Source organism: Balearica regulorum, chromosome 7 (assembly GCF_011004875.1).
Source record: "Balearica regulorum gibbericeps isolate bBalReg1 chromosome 7, bBalReg1.pri, whole genome shotgun sequence".
Classification (NCBI taxonomy): domain Eukaryota; kingdom Metazoa; phylum Chordata; class Aves; order Gruiformes; family Gruidae; genus Balearica; species Balearica regulorum.
The window spans coordinates 5982483-5996096 of NC_046190.1; the positions used below are offsets into that span (position 1 = coordinate 5982483).

The 13614-nt window shown below is 42.3% G+C and overlaps 1 long non-coding RNA gene across 1 annotated transcript; it reads right to left on the minus strand.

The window, feature by feature from the left end:
• Window positions 1-6705: 6705 nt before the first annotated feature.
• On the minus strand, window positions 6706-12937 carry LOC142602484 (uncharacterized). Its single transcript, XR_012836233.1, has 3 exons — window positions 11542-12937; window positions 9056-9683; window positions 6706-7536 (listed from the first exon to the last, which is right to left on the minus strand). It is a non-coding gene; the product is annotated as an uncharacterized LOC142602484 (long non-coding RNA).
• Between the last annotated feature and the right edge of the window lie 677 nt (window positions 12938-13614).

Here is a 13614-nt window from a genome sequence, read left to right on the forward strand (position 1 = left end):
CTCTGCTGAGAGATGGCCACCTGAGTCAACGGAAGTGATTGAGCACGGGTTACCCATGACACCTACCTGGCTGCCGCTACCCTAACACTGGGGCAGATCTCACTCTCAAGCGGTTTCCTCCACAATATGCTGCAGTAGTAAAGTTTCTGTTTTTCAAGCACAATAACAGTTTAATATAGTAATAAAAATATGTATGAAAGGGAGAGGCAGAACCGTTTCCTTCTCCCCCTCAAAAATCCTGTAATGGGAAAAGAAAATGCTGGAAACCAAGTCTTCAAATTATACACCAGCACTCTAAACCTGGGACTGTCCTTCATCTCACTGTATAATCATCAAAAACAGATTCATTTGTATATTGAATATATGAATACGGCACCTGTATTTCTCCAGAATTTGGAAGCGGTTGTTCTACAGCATGGTTTAAATTGTGCTGTAGAACAGGGCCACTCAAACTGTAGAGCTAGAAAGCAGAACCGCTAAGCCATCTGAGGTATTTTAAAAGATATTTCGGTCAAGGTCCCTCTCCACCATGTCCTCATGTTGGGAAAGCATATGCAGAGCTGACATGGCTTTCCCAGGTGTTTTCTACTGGGACAGAGTGCAGAGTGTGCAGTTAATCATGAGTGCATTCAAGTGTCCTAAGGTCTTTGGGTGAAAGCTGTTACAGACATTGAAAAAGTGTTTAATAATCAGAGCCCCATGTCCTGAGCGCAGGCTGGGTTCACGAAAGTTCACACACTTCGAAAGAGGTTTAGGCCAAACGTAAGCAGGCGAGCGTCAAGCTGCAATTCCAGCTGGCAGCAGGGACTGCACATTGCTGGGACACCCTCCCATGGAAAGTGATGTCCAAACTGCCCTTTGGGGTGACCCATGAGATGCACTTGAGATGAGAACAGACCTCGGAAGGTGCACAACCCCCTCTGCCCAGAGAAACACCCGTTCAAATCACCCCTAAGTGATCTCTATCCAAGGGCACGCAGCTGGAACGTTTCGTTTTGTTTTGAGAGGAGGGTGCATACTGAATTTCCAGGATCACGACTACATCGTAAGGCATAAGCTGAGTATTGCCGCTATTATAAACTGCAGGCACAAAGTTACTGTGTGCAGTTGCTTACAGTTAACAAAAAAATACTTTTTATCACAACTACCTCACTTCTTTTAAATAATTTCATTTGAAAATACCTATAATGACCATCCTCATGAGAAATCAGCACAGGGTCTTTCAACTAACTGGAAATGCATTAGCGAGTCAAAACACCCTCTTTTTCCTCATTTGCAGTATGCTCTCATATAACGAAACTGGACATATGAAGGCATTTTTTTCTCTGGAGGAGAAGGAGTGAAGAAGTAGACTTTGCCTCTCTCTCTTTTAAGCTAAGGGTGGAACAGATTCAGCAGGTTCTTCTCACAAATACAGGCAAATGCAGTGCTCTAGTCCAGTGGGATAGTAGTGAAATGGACACTGTATTCCATCCTATTATACTGTACAGCTTGTTCTGGCATAGCAAGCAAGCTGTGAAACTCACAACAAAAAAAACCAACAAACCCCCAAACAAACAAACAAAAAAACCCACCAAACAATTTTTTTCCAAAAGGAAGGAAAAGGCGATTTCTATTTCTATTTTATCTAAATAGAGGCAATGGGAGAGCTGCCTTCTGTAAACTTCTATTCTTAGAAGAATAAAAGGATAAAATCACCATACATGAAAAAAATCACACTCACTGTAACAATTTCCTAGGGTTTTTTCCCTAGTTTTGTCTGATGTACTTTAGGACTACAATTGCAATTTTTTTTTTTTTTTTTATTATGTAAAAACCTTGAACAGGATTTTATTTTCTCTTATGAGATAGGAATTACCCAAACCAACCTTAGATGGCTAAAGATGAGTTCATCTGCCACTTCTGTAGCAGCTAGAGAGAATATAAATAAACTTCTTGGTTCTCCAGGAAGCAGGCATGGAAAGGAAAGAGACTATTACCCTATACAAATCAACATATATGCAAGGAAGTATCTGCAATAAAGCTGGCTTAGAGAGTCCTGTCAAAAAAGTATTAAATTGCCACTGTATTCTCAAAATTAGAAGCTGCCCACCCAGGCAGCACCTCATGCCACCAGGGAGGAGGGAAGAGCAGTCCTTTTCCTTTCCGAAGCTGGTGGCAGCTGCCTGAGCGTCCCTACTCTGCCGAGCAGGAGCTCTCCCGCGGGTCTGCAGCCCGGCTGGGACAAGCAGGACAGTGGCCCTGGGACAGAGGGATGGGGAGGTGGCACAGGCCGATGCAGACACCTCAGGAGCACAAGGACCTCGCTGTCTGCATCCACCACGCTCTCCTGCAGGGTGGAGGCTTGCTGCTGCCCTCCTCATCCTCCTGTTTCCAATGCTTTTGAGTACTGCTTGCACGTATTTTTTTGAAGCGTATCATATACTCTTGTACACCAGCTGTATACAGGTTTTGTATCACTTTAGACAGTGCAGCGAACTCCATAACACAAGGCTGAACAATGCCATGGCACTGTGGTTTGGGTTTTTTCTACTATAAACTGATTAAGTATTAAGAGAAGTTAATCATTACACGGCTAGTTGTACATTAAGACAGACTGCCTTCTTTGTCTTTCAGCTTTGTTAAATGCCTTCTTCTTTGAAATGCCACATAAAAGTGATAGATGCCCTTTCTTTAAAAGTCAGGCATCTAGTCAAGTTATGTTTTATATTAGTTCAGCGACAAAGAGCCCTCCTTGTTTAAATATAGAAGCGTAAAGCAGATAAGGTTAAGCAAGCTGGCTGCTGTGAGCGCGCCAGGTCTGCTCTCTGCTCAGATAAGCGGCTGGAGGGGCAGGGGAGTATTCGCTGTGCAAGGTTGCACTGTATGACTTACGGCGTGGAGACAGGGGTACGAGGAGAAAACAAATTAATCTGAGGCCAGAGATGCGAATGGTCAAATATATTTGTGATAGCACGATGGAATTTCCTAAAGGCATTTTGAATGGAAAGTGGAAGCTGCTTCAGAAACAGCTTCAGAAACAGCAAAGTCTCCCCGTGAGCACTGGAAAGGGGGTGTGCGTGCGGGGACGTGTGTGCCCAAGTGTGCTTTCTTACTTGTGGGGGGGGGTTTAGCCTTCTAGTTAACATTTGTGTTTAGAGAGCTCCAGGAGTGCTATCAGAAGTAATGCCACCTCCACAAAACACACACGTGCACACAATCCTAAGCAAGAGATGAAAGAACAGGGAGGCAGAAAAGCAGGGCTGAGTGAGAGAGCAAGCAATTCCCCTTCCTGAATCACTAGGAAAAAGTTTCTTCCCAGAGGAATGCTAAACGGTATTTTTGCTTACCAGGTTTTACAAGGCAAAACTGTTGCTCAGGAGAATGAACGCCTACTTTTTGTGCCCCCCCCGCTGGAACCAGGAGGCAGTCAAGTCAGGGCTCAGCTAATGTATAATCTATATTTACATGTCAAAAAAACCCCTTATTTAGGTTCTTGATTTACAGTCCCTAGTTTTCATAAAAGTCAGTCATTCCCAGTGAAAGAATGCAGAGTAGATTTATAGGATCTACATTATGCCTTAAATCTTAATAGCATTTTTAAACCACTTTTATGAGTCATCCGAAGCAATGTTTTCCCTCTATTTTCAAGGCATTACTGTGTAAAACCAGATCTAAATCTTTACCTTAAAAACAAGATCATTTTAGCCGACCATGCTGGCATCAACTCTACTGCAACGCTAAACATTGCCAGCAATGTCCTTATAAGCCTCTGTTTTCAAGGGTTCATAGCGTGCACGTAAATGTGCTTTGTACTAAGGTTTGTCTGATAACATCCCAACCTGCATGAGCAGGGAATTTGTTTTCAACATTACAGTCAAAATAAATCTCTGGAGGCTTCTGTAAGTTAGATGAAGGTAAAGGGCCTGATTCTGTGCCTTCTCCCCAAAACTCTTTTCTTTGAGCAGTCTGTTTCAATTATATGTCAGGTCAGGTTCACTCTATAAGAGTAGAAATATCCCATGTGCATTAATCACACATATACATGTAAAAATGCTGGTTGGGCACATGTGTTTGCATCCATGCATGGACACAGCAATGCAGTGCCAGTTCTTAAGCACCCCTCACCCTGTCCTTTGGACAGAAATTTTACTGAAGAAGTAAATAGTTGTGTCCCAAAATGGATTTGTAGAGAATGAGTTTCTTAAATATTTTTTTTAAGAAACCAAGCAACAAGTAGGTCATGCTAATATGCCATTAAAAATATAAATATATATGCTCTACTCACTAGTAAGGTCTTTCAGTGGGACTACTGACAGCAAGCACAGCATTTAGGAGATACATTTGCAGAAATTAGGTCCTTAGTTAATGATGAATGGCATAGCACGGAGATCTCGGTATCATTTCTAAACTGTCGTTGCCAAAATCACCTCATTCACAATGGCTGCATCTTTTGGAAAAGTCATAAAAGAGTTGACTCCACCCGACAGAACCAGCAGTGATGGGGACCCAACGCGTATCCCCAGTCTCCTTGGCACAAGCCCAGCTGCCTCCCCCTTTCCCTTTAGCTCTACGAGGCTTGTGCTCCCGACATACAATAATTCTGCTTCAGCAAGAGAGACGGACAATCTCTCAGCACAGAATAGTCAAGAGACTGGAGGGATCTGCACAATTTTGGGGGAGTTAGGAACTGTGAAGGCAAGAAAGACTGTTCACCTACCGCTCGGCTGACACAGCGGTCACAAGTCAGCCACGGAAACGGTGAGCGCTAGTGACACTGTCCTCAGGAGGCAAGAGCTCCATGGAGGCAGCCCGGCCAGGTGCTGGGCACTTGAGTTTCAAAACCTGGGCAAGACATAAGATACAAAACCAAACTTTCCAGATCACTTTCTTGGTCTAGGTCTCTAAATTCCAATGACATGCCATTTTAGGTATGTAAATTTTCCCCTAGATTTTGCCATGAGGGTCTTCAAAATGACTTTCTGGAAATACAGACATAAACATATTTGAATCCATTTCATGGCTCAGACTAAACTACAGTATTTCTATTTTACTACTTATCTTGAGATCTTAGTCTTTTCTTTATGTTGAAAGAAATTGGAAAGGTTTGGGTTTTGTTTTGATTTTTTTTTTTTTAAGAGTATGTTCTAACCTACGATTGCTTAACCTGAAAGTGTTCAAAACAAGTGGAAAATATGTGTTATATGTTGGGCTATGACAAGCTAGAGTAAGTACACATCACATACTACCAATAGAGAAAGAAAAATAAGTTGGGAACAGCAAGCATTTCCAGTAAATTATAAATATACTTTAGAGTATGCTGAATAACATTTCAAAGCACTCAGAATCCCACTAAATCAAGTATTTACTCTGGATCCTGTCTTGCAGCTTTCAGTCCTGAGTAGTCTCATCCGTAGTAACAAAATTGCAAAGGTAAAGACCACTCACGTGAGTACACAGAGCCTGCTGTTGTTCCCTGAAATGTTTTAAAATTAAAATTTTCCATTTACAATCACATTTGATATGAAAAAACAGTTTTTAAAACATCATTCTCCATTCCAAGCTGGTCAAACTTTACAGCAAAAATTAGTCGTAAACACTTACAGGCATTACCTTGGTAAACATTTAGATTTGTCAATAGTCTTTCCTGAGGTGTCAGAAAACAAAGTAATTAATTTCATAATAATAACAATAATAAACATCTGTAAACATAGTAAACAATAATAAAAATCTGTGTCTATTATGCACAGAATAGAGCATCAAAATACACCATTGCATTGTGACCCTTTATATTAAAAATACCTCCTCCTCAAATAATTTATTAATCAATAGCCATAAAGCCTAATGACTGGTAGGTGTTGAAAAGGAAATCGTAGGTTGGATACACACATGCTATTTACAAAGCCAGGATCAACAAACAAACAAACTCAAAATTCCTACCCCCTACATTCCCACTGACAAACAAACACTGATACTTATATACAATCTACTAAGCTAAATTCTAAAAGAAGGAAGGAAGGAAGGAAGGAAGGAAGGAAGGAAGGAAGGAAGGAAGGAAGGAAGGAAGGAAGGAAGGAAGGAAGGAAGGAAGGAAGGAAGGAAGGGAGGGAAAGGGAAAGGGAAAGGGAAAGGGAAAGGGAAAGGGAAAGGGAAAGGGAAAGGGAAAGGGAAAGGGAAAGGGAAAGGGAAAGGGAAAGGGAAAGGGAAAGGGAAAGGGAAAGGGAAAGGGAAAGGGAAAGGGAAGGGAAAGGGAAAGGGAAAGGGAAAGGGAAAGGGAAGGGAAAGGGAAGGGAAAGGGAAAGGGAAAGGGAAAGGGAAAGGGAAAGGGAAAGGGAAAGGGAAAGGGAAAGGGAAAGGGAAAGGGAAAGGGAAGGGAAGGGAAGGGAAGGGAAGGGAAGGGAAGGGAAGGGAAGGGAAGGGAAGGGAAGGGAAGGGAAGGGAAGGGAAGGGAAGGGAGAGGGAGAGGAGAGGAGAGGAGAGGAGAGGAGAGGAGAGGAGAGGAGAGGAGAGGAGAGGAGAGGAGAGGAGAGAAGAGAAGAGAAGAGAAGAGAAGAGAAGAGAAGAGAAGAGAAGAGAAGAGAAGAGAAGAGAAGAGAAGAGAAGAGAAGAGAAGAGAAGAGAAGAGAAGAGAAGAGAAGAGAAGAGAAAAGAGAAAAGGAAAGAGAAAAGAAAAGAGAAAGAAAAGAGAAAGAAAAGAGAAAGAAAAGAAAACAAACCCTGGGGACTTATCAACAGAGCTCAAATTACTTCCAGACATCCAGTATCGATGATATATACATACTTTAACAGGTATGAACATGAGATGGGATTATACAATGTTCAGACTTCTTGGCTTTGGTCAGCCAAATAGTTAAACAGATGCTTAAACTGGAGCATGTGAAGAGTCCTACTGAAACATCACGTAACTGCGTGCCAAACACTTAAGCTCTGTAGACCGCTACTCCAGGCCATGCTTTTGCTGCTCTTCAGCTATTTTCAGTGTTTAAAGCTGAAGCTTGAGTGCAGTTTCTGTCCTTTGCTGTATCTTTGCAGCATGGGAGGTGAAACAAATAACAAAACCCTCCTCTGCTCCCCCCCGTGCAGACCAGACAGTGAGGTCCAGACCTAGCCTGAAAACTCACAGCTGGTAGCTCAGGGAAAGCACAGACTCTGATACCCTGATCAACTGTTCTGTGATGGTGAAGGCACCTGAGGGCCCTAGGAAAGCTCCTTGAGTCTAGACAGGCACTAGTCTGCAAAAGCTCCATCTGGCATTATGAATCAGCCACTCTTTTTTTCCTACCCCACCTGATGGACTCCATCGAACAGGCAGTGGCAGAGCACCCCTGCCAGGTAAGACCCACGTGAAATGCTGCAAAGCAAAACACCAGCAAGAATTGCTGTCTGCTGTCTTCCAACAAGGGTCCAACCAACAGACTCCAACTCGCTTTGCCTTCCAGAAATATCTTGTATTAGTTGGAATAGCTCCATCAGGACAGATTGGACAAATATTCTCCCAAAACAGAGTGGTCTAGTGACAAAGCTCTGCCTCCAAAGACCAACGGTGTACGTTCCTGTCTTTTCACAGAAAGAGAAGTGTCTGAAAGGCCACTAGTGGTCACATTTGTCTCCTGATTTCAAATATCTAGAGTGAAGTGGCTTAGCATGCTGATAGAAAAGCCCTCCCTCACAAGGCCAGTGGAGCAGGTTGTCCCCAGAGGCTGTGAGGTCTCCATCCTTAGAGGTTTCCAAGACCAGACTGCAGGAAGCCCTGCACAACCTGGTGTGATCCCAGAGCTGACCCTGCCTAGGGCAGAAGGTTGGACTAGAGCTCTCCTGAGGTCCCTTCCAGCCTGAATTACCCTGGAGTGCTAAGAATTCATTCTCTCTCCCTCTGTCCCCAAAATTAAGCTTTCTCTTGGAATATTTTTGCTTGTGCCTTAATATTTTCTTCAGAAAGCCTGCTGACACCAAAGGAAAGCTCAGTTTAAGACAGAATTACGTCTTTACGAATACTGTTAGCTATCTCATACCTACACTGTTATTTTGCTACTGTCAAAGCCACAACCATTTTTCCCCCCAAAGCGACAGCTGCCAGCTGCAGCTTCCAAATGACCATTGTAATGAAACGCTTTATTTTCAAACGTGTCATTTATAGAAGCAGGAAACGTTTTTCACCTCCTGAACTTTCCAATAGCTCAGGAGCATACTTCTTCCCTCTTGGCAAAACCCTTTCATATTTCAGATGTATAATCTGTGTGGAGGAGTTTATGGCTGAACACATTGGAATACCCAGATGCCAACTGAAACTCAAAAGGCAACATCTTTTAAGCTAAACTAGAGAATGTAATTTATACAGACAGCAAAAATATTTTATGCACACAGAAAACTAGAGTGTAAGAGACCATGAGAAGCCAATCACTTTATCTTCTGCTCTTGAACAATCAACCTGTGCTGTTCCAAGCATATGTGTACCCTGGTTTCCTTAAAAACAAACCTTCTCCTGTGTCAATTCCAAAATCTCCCTTAGCAATTCTTACTTCAAGATGCTAAATGTCAAGGATATTATTACATGCTCTGATTATTTTTTTCCTCATTGTTATTTGAAATGTGTCTTGTTCTCAATCTGATTTTTTTTTTCTTTCATGCATATACCAACCAACTGGAGCTTGCACACCAGCTGACCTTGTGCTAAACAGACATGTTTACATGCTACCTCCCTAACCCACAGATGTGAGGAAACATATATCTGACAGCTTCGGATTTGTTCATTTAAGCATTGAATCTCTTGATCACTACGAGCTGAACATTCATTTAACAGCAGATAATTAGCAGTGACAAGTAGGGGCAAGTTATCAGCCACAGACACAAAAATGCATATAACTTGTCGAAGCATGAGTTACTCTTGCTCTAGGATTGCATTAGCTCACACATTCCTCTCTTGAAAGCTTCCTTTGATTGAGTATACACTGCGTATGCCTTAAAGCTAGCACTCCCTTTTTGGCTTCATCCAGTTTGGAGTATGAATAAACCACTTCAGAGAAAACTCTTCTGGAGATGATGAGAATAGTATTGGCTAATGCCTTGTACTCCCTACCTTAACTTCATGTCCCAATGCTGGCTCAAAGTCGGTCCAGCTGGTTACCTTATTGCATGATCACAAGCAGACTTTGCAAAGGTCTTTTGTGAGATACTGAGTGAGCGAAGGTGTAACAGGGTTTAAGCCCGAGTCTCCATCCCAGCTACAGAGAGGCTGCTGAAGGAAATGGGAGAGGGGGAGAGAGAGGGCAGGGAGAGGATTTTGAATTAGGATTGACAAGAAAACAGGAATTCATTCTGCAATAGTTTGGAAAAACAAAAGGTTATCTGTGGATTATTGCCCTAAAAAAATGCAATGGAAAAGCAGATACTTCTGCATATTTAACAGCTTTGTGGCCAGCTGCCCACTTGGTAGTCAGGTGTTCGCAGGTACGTGTGGCTCCGGGCTGCTGCCTTGACTCTGCTGTCCTCATCTGACCGAATTCCTTCCTAGCCATGACAATCTTACCTGTAAGATCTGCTTTTGGAGTCAGGTGCATTGCTATCAAAATTTCAGTCCAAACAAATTGCATTTTCTAGTGAAAATGAAACCTTTGATTCAGCTTTCACTTTCTGACTGGCTCCAAGTGAGGTTTGGTTACAGGAAAGACAACTTCTTCATCCAGGCCACAGGATCAAACGAACATCTGTCAACAGAAATGCAGGCTCATGGACTGATCAGAAGTTATGACCACCTTCCAGGGCATAATGTAAGAGGTAATAACTTGGTTTTAGAAGAAGGTAAAGAAATATGTGGCACGTTAGCAAACTAAAATGGAAGAGTCACTTTTTGATCAAGTAGACCTCTACAAAAACTCAGTACGCTGTGGACCAGAAGCAGTCTGAAGGTCACGCAGCTTCTGTCCTACCTAAACTTAGAAGTTGAAGGGTAAAACAAGACTGTAAATTAGACACCTGTGGACGGCAAACATTGTTCCTCAATATCACAGCTACCACAATAAATGGGAAACCTCACAGTACATTATGGACATCCATGACAGGAAAGGTTATTGCTGTTTCCTCATGTGACAGGGTAAAATTCTGGAGTGAAGGCTTATTAAAGAGCAGGTCTTATGATTCTTTCCCCACCAGCATCTAACAAAGTTTAATTGACTTCAGATGACCCAAAATGAGATTACCAAATACCTCAATACACACTAATTTATCTTTCTGTGCCTGTTAATTTTGTGATACTACTGTATATTTGAATCGTTTTATAAGGGAAAAAATAGCACTGTGTCTTCTTTTTTTTTTCTCCTTAAAAAAAAAAAAATTGAGATTCTGATTTGTTACCTTTTTAGAAAAAAAAATAATCAAAATGTATGAACAGATTCTCTAAATTAGGCCTGGATCTGCAGAGTGATCGAAGGGAATCTGAAGCAGTTGTCACCTTAAGTAGTTCATCGTTTGGTTTTGTTTAGAGGATTTTAAATTTGGGCTCAAAACGCTGCCAGAGAAAAATCATAAGCAGGAACCCACAATAATCTCAAAAAAGATCATCCACGACAACTGTAAGATATTCCACTCACAATTTGTTTATATGAATACAATTTCACATACAGAGGAAAAAAAATGGAATTTAACAGAGGAAACCAGATCTGTTTTAGGATAAGGTGTTTTATTGGCTAAGGCGTTTTAATAAACACAACCTTTGCTTTTCATCAATATTAAAGTAAGTATCACTAACCTGTTGTGCATTTGTGTACACAAGAGTTAGTGATGAGGAACACGGGTTAACTGTCTGTATTTAAACAAAAGCCTCAAAAACTTGGGAGGGACAGATAATCTCTGAACAGCAAAATCCCAAGACAGTATTCAGCAAGCTTCAAAATCATATGCACCAAAAATCTCACCAGGCCCCACTGACTTCTCTAGGTGAAAATTTTTACTGGAAAAGCATCTTGCTGCTTTTACTGCACAGTCTGTTTTGGTGAATTTTGTGTGTTTTTTTCATCAACATTGAGCCAGACAACACTGTAAGAGTCAGGGCTTTCCGTACACGGAGAGTTTTCTGCGTAGACTTCTTCCAACTACTTAATTTGCCTTGCCCTAATATGATCCCTGTTGCTTATTTTTAGTGTAGTTGTCCTGTTTTTCAGGAAGCCGACCTACTTTATGTCTGTTTGGAAGAGCCTGACCAGTCTTCTCAGGTCTGTCCTGCTTTGGAAAACTCATCTGAGCAGCCTTGGGTGTTTCAGTAACAAGAACGCTTCTCTGCTGTTAACGGATCAGAAACAGCTCATATATTTGGAGGCTGTTGACATTGCTTTCTTAGGTTAGTAGTTTGTTACGGAACCTTAAATTCTTCACCTTGCGATGTTTTAGGTAGCGTTTATGTTTCTGCGTTGCAACCTGTGTGTGAATCAGCAGTGGCAAACACATCATGTTCACAAGAGGTGCCCACTGCAAGGTACCGTAAAGGTTCAGTAAATACGACCACTGCAGTATTTTATCATCTCACGATTTTGTAATAGTAACAACCGATTAGACAATAAAGTATTTTACCCGGTTTTCCATCCACTTTGTCTTTTCAGTGCTGAATCTGCCACTAGAATCCTGTAAAGGCCCAGTCTGTGCTGTAGCATTTTTTAACCTACAGATGTCAGAGAACTAGCTGTAGGAAGACAGAAATCACCCTCAGTTTACAGGCAGGTAAGCACAGGAGGAAAAAGCAAGCGACTTGCCCACACGGCAGCTCAGGGACAGAGCAAGATGATGAATCCAAACCTCCTGCCAGGAAAGGCTGGGGCATTGATTTTGAGATTACGCAGTCAACAGTCCTAAGGAGAAACGTCCCTATGAAAGGCCGTTTATTGATATTTGCTCAGCTTTACCTTACTTAAACTCCTGTCCTGTTATACGTAACCTAGGGCAGTCAGCCCAGCCTTTCAGGTGGAATTGCGCTGTGCTGTAGGCAGAAACTAAGGGCCGCACCAGGAGCGCTCCTCCAGCCTCTTTCGTTAGCTTCACGTCTGACTTAAAGCACCGGTTACAATTTTCCTGGAATCTTAAAGTTTAATTTGGAAGATTGTCATGGTATAAGGATTCTGCTGGGTGAAAATACGATAGCTAATAAAATGATTTGCCAGCAAGAAGAGATGACAGCTTCTGCTTTTAAAAAAACAAACCAAAACAAGCAAATAAACAAATCCATCAACAAACACTAATGATTCTACAATGTTTCCACTCAATTTGAACTCCTGCTCTGGATTTCACTCGATAGCATGGGACAAAAAGCGAGTCCTTGCAGCATCACGCCAAATGCACTTTAGATTATCCATTAAGCGGTCTGTAACTGATATTTAAAGTGAACCATATTCCTTACAGATATCAGTCATGACTGCCACTGGAAAGCTGGTTTTATTCTGTGACCAGCAGCGTTGAACACACAAGTAATTTGCTGCCTTGGAGAAGATGACAGTGAAGGTTGCCTGCTTCTGAACATCCTGCTAGGAGACCATGCAGAAATGAAGAGCAACGTTATGGATGTGAACGTAGCTTTCTTCATAACCACTGATACCCATTCAAGAAACCACAGATCAAGCTATTTATGCCTGGAAACATCACCAGAATGTGTGACGAAGGACACATTAGAGTCATCACTTTCTTTCAATTAGCGACATGAGAAATATTTTTAGTGTCTCCATGTCTGGATTTTTCTGCAACTTGCCTGATATTACAAAAGACTGCTTGATGAAAGTCATTACTGAAGGAACCACTACCGCTGGGAAGTTCAGAAATGATTTTCAGAAACTGAAATCCGATCACAATAAAATCTGCGTTCAGCTCTCAGACAGACAGAGGTAAAACGATGCCTTCGTGAAAGCGCTTCTAAGTGGGAAGGAGATCAGCAAGCCATTTGGCAAAATGCACATGCAGCGTTTCAGCAGGGGTCTTAGAAAGAAATAGAATAACTCTGTTACACAAAAGCACCAGAAATGCTGAATTTCACTGCGTGCATTGTCTTAGAAAACAGCCCTTTGTACTTTGAAAAGAGCTGCGGTGGACAATGATTAAACTGTGTAACCAGGGGGAGATAGCGGTGAAACCCTCGGGGCATGTGTCCATCCCGCTGTGGCCACGCGATGTGCGGGCAGAAAGCGCGTGGGGAGCTGGGTGACCCTGCGCCCGAAGCAATCGGCCTTGCTGGGGGGGGTCGGACCCGGCTGGCACATACAGAAACGCCCTCAGCTTGACTTCACGATGAGCGGCTAGAAGCTGAAGCTAGACTAATTCGGTCTGGAAATACAGCACGTGGGGGAGTTTTAACAGAAGCTGTAATTTTAAATGAGACGCTAAATCTGGAGAGGGTAGCTGAGAGATGACCGCCTGCCTAACCAGCGGCCGTGGGGCAGATGCAGAATCACGCGGCGTCTTGGAAGACAAGCCGGCTGTTCTACCTTAAGAATTCATGTATCACAAATATGAACTTCATTTTTATCCTTTCTCACTGTCCAGAGTTGTCAGAAATCAGTTTAATTGCGTAGACTGTCAAGACTCCCTGGGAGTTATGTGTATTTTCTCTCTCTCACACAGAATCCATCTTTGCTCTGAATAATTACTGCCAGAGCTGAATCA